This window comes from Lottia gigantea (genome assembly GCF_000327385.1).
Source record: "Lottia gigantea unplaced genomic scaffold LOTGIsca_30, whole genome shotgun sequence".
Classification (NCBI taxonomy): domain Eukaryota; kingdom Metazoa; phylum Mollusca; class Gastropoda; family Lottiidae; genus Lottia; species Lottia gigantea.
In genome coordinates this window covers 2426898-2431130 of record NW_008708987.1, presented here as the reverse complement: position 1 = coordinate 2431130, position 4233 = coordinate 2426898, and positions in this window count along the sequence as shown.

The following is a 4233-nucleotide window of genomic DNA, read 5'->3' as shown; positions in this document are numbered from 1 at the left end:
CGCTATCTGTATAGTCATCTAAATATTTACTTTACCAGCTGATAGAACTTAATTTCAGCTATCTGTATAGTCATCTAAATATTTACGTATACCAGCTGATAGAGCTCAATTACAGTTATCTGTATAGTCATCTAAATATTTACTTTACCAGCTGATAGCACCCAATTTCAGCTATCTATATAGTCGTCTTAATATTTACTTTACCAGCTGATAGAGCTGAAGTTCAGCTATCTATATAGTCATCTAAATATTTACTTTACCAGCTGATAGAACTTAATTTCAGCTATCTGTATAGTCATCTAAATATTTACTTTACCAGCTGATAGAACTTAATTTCAGCTATCTGTATAGTCATCTAAATATTTACTTTACCAGCTGATAGAACTCAATTTCAGCCATCTGTATAGTCATCTAAATATTTACTTTACCAGCTGAGAGAGTTCAATTTCAGCAATCTGTATAGTCATCTAAATATTTACTTCACTGGCTGATAGAACTCAATTTCAGCTATCTGTATAGTCATCTAAATATTTACTTTACCAGCTGATAGAGCTTAAGTTCAGCTATCTGTATAGTCATCTAAATATTTACTTTACCAGCTGATAGAACTTAATTTCAGCTATCTGTATAGTCATCTAAATATTTACTATACCAGCTGATAGAGCTCAATTACAGTTATCTGTATAGTCATCTAAATATTTACTTTACCAGCTGATAGCACCCAATTTCAGCTATCTATATAGTCGTCTTAATATTTACTTTACCAGCTGATAGAGCTGAAGTTCAGCTATCTATATAGTCATCTAAATATTTACTTTACCAGCTGATAGAGCTCAATTACAGCTGTCTATATAGTCGTCTAAATATTTACTTTACCAGCTGATAGAACTCAATTTCAGCTATCTGTATAGTCATCTAAATATTTACTTTACCAGCTGATAGAACTCAATTTCAACTATCTGTATAGTTATCTAAATATTTACTTTACCAGCTGATAGAACTCAATTTCAGCTATCTGTATAGTCATCTAAATATTTACTATACCAGCTGATAGAACTCAATTTCAGCTATCTGTATAGTCATCTAAATATTTACTTTACCAGCTGATAGAACTCAATTTCAGCTATCTTTATAGTCATCTAAATATTTACTTTACCAGCTGATAGAACTCAATTTCAGCTATCTGTATAGTCATCTAAATATTTACTATACCAGCTAATAGAGCTCAATTTCGGCTATCTGTATAGTCATCTAAATATTTACTTTACCAGCTGATAGAGCTCAATTTCAGCTATCTGTATAGTCATCTAAATATTTACTTTACCAGCTGATAGAGCTCAATTTCAGCTATCCGTATAGTCATCTAAATATTTACTTTACAAGCTGATAGAGCTCAATTTCAGCTATCTGTATAGTCATCTAAATATTTACTTTACCAGCTGATAGAACTCAATTTCAGCTATCTGTATAGTCATCTAAATATTTACTTCACCAGTTGATAGAGCTCAATTACAGCTATTTGTATAGTCGTCTAAATATTTACTTTACCAGCTGATAGAACTTAATTTCAGCTATCTGTATAGTTGTCGAGATATTTACTTTACCAGCTGATAGCACCCAATTTCAGCTATCTATATAGTCATCTCAATATTTACTATACCGGCTGATAGAGCTCAATTTCAGCTATCTCCAAGTCATCTAAATATTTACTTTACCAGTTGATAGAGCTCAATTTCAGCTATTTGTATATTCATCTAAATATCTACTTTACCAGCTGATAGAACTCAATTACAGCTATTTGTATAGTCGTCTAAATATTTACTTTACCAGCTGATAGCACCCAATTTCAGCTATCTGTATAGTCATCTAAATATCTACTTTACCAGCTGATAGAGCTCAATTTCAGCTCTCTGTATAGTCATCTAAATATTTACTTTACCAGCTGATAGCACCCAATTTCAGCTATTTGTACAGTCATCTAAATATTTACTTTACAAGCTGATAGAACTTAATATCAGTTATCTGGATAGTCGTCTAAATATTTACTTTACCAGCTGATAGAACTTAATTTCAGCTATCTGTATAGTTGTCGAGATATTTACTTTACCAGCTGATAGCACCCAATTTCAGCTATCTATATAGTCATCTAAATATTTACTTTACCAGCTGATAGCACCCAATTTCAGCTATCTGTATAGTCATCTAAATATCTACTTTACCAGCTGATAGAACTTTCAGCTATCTGTATAGTCGTCTAAATATTTACTTTACCAGCTGATAGACCTCAATATCAGTTATCTGGATATCTAAATATTTACTTTATCAGTTGATATCTGTATAGCAATGTAAATATTTACTTTACGATAATTCGACCCAAGTTTTAATAAGTAAGCTACCATACCAGAGAATATAATCTGGATTTGTAGTGATACATTTAATACCAGACCCTACTGTCACTAAATCCATTCCAGTTATAACAGTGGGGCGTAATCCTACATGAAAAATCAGTTAAAACCTTAGATCATAATGTTTGAACTACATGTAAAAGCGGAGAGCAGATTATAACAAAAAACTCGAAGGAATATAATAGTATAGCGAACTCCTTTAATAACAAATATATACTGGCCATAAAAATTAACGACATACGCAAATTGTGTAGTATCTTTGTTTGTTTTGTTATTTAAAAGTGCGGGCATGTAATTGAAATGAAAATGAATCTGCTCGTATGGAGGTCAATCGTCAATTAGTGGTCAGTGTCCATCACAGAGTTCCTTGGGGAGAAGTGATTGTGTATGATTTAATATACCTGATAGGCTCCGCCCACAAGTCACAAAAAGATAATGCAGTCGAGATAAAACACGTTCGCTAATGCAATGTAGAAGATACTAAGACGAAGATGTAATGTAACTAGTGCAATTTAAAAAACAATTATGCTTTGTTCAATGTACAATGTCGAAAGTGAAAGGAAATTGCACGTATCATTTTAGGTATTGTGTCGGTGGTTTTATGTAATTTAACATTTGCATTATGAATTAGACGTATTATGACATAAGTAAAAGAGGTATTTTGTCTTTGAACATTGCACAGATGTATCGTGTCGTATGTATTAGACATAAGTACATAGCATCTAATTCTGAATACGACTGATCTCTGTCCATAATAACTATCAGAGACCAGATATAGAGTCAGTAAGTTCAGACTGATCTCTGTCAATAATAACTATCAGAGATCAGATATAGAGTCAGTAAGTTTCAGATTGACCTCTATCAATAATAACTATCAGAGACCAGATATAGAGTCAGTTAGTTTCAGACTGACCTCTGTCAATAATAACTATCTGAGATCAGATATAGAGTCAGTAAGTTTCAGACTGACCTCTGTCAATAATAACTATCTGAGATCAGATATAGAGTCAGTAAGTTACAGACTGACCTCTGTCAATAATAACTATCTGAGATCAGATATAGAGTCAGTATGTTTCAGACTGACCTCTGTCAATAATAACTATCTGAGATCAGATATAGAGTCAGTAAGTTACAGACTGACCTCTGTCAATAATAACTATCTGAGATCAGATACAGAGTCAGTTTCAGACTGACCTCCGTAAATAATAACTATCAGAGATCAGATATAGAGTCAGTAAGTTTCAGACTGACCTCTGTCAATAATAACTATCTGAGATCAGATATAGAGTCAGTAAGTTTCAGGCTGACCTCTGTCAATAATAACTATCAGAGATCAGATATAGAGTCAGTAAGTTTCAGACTGACCTCTGTCAATAATAACTATCTGAGATCAGATATAGAGTCAGTAAGTTACAGACTGACCTCTGTCAATAATAACTATCATAGATCAGATATAGAGTCAGTAAGTTTCAGACTGACCTCCGTAAATAATAACTATCAGAGATCAGATATAGAGTCAGTAAGTTACAGACTGACCTCTGTCAATAATAACTATCTGAGATCAGATATAGAGTCAGTAAGTTACAGACTGACCTCTGTCAATAATAACTATCTGAGATCAGATATAGAGTCAGTAAGTTACAGATTGACCACTGTCAATAATAACTATCAGAGATCAGATATAGAGTCAGTAAGTTTCAGACTGACCTCGTCAATAATAACTATCAGAGATCAGATATAGAGTCAGTAATTTTCAGACTGACCTCTGTCAATAATAACTATCAGAGATCAGATATAGAGTCAGTAAGTTACAGACTGACCTCTGTCA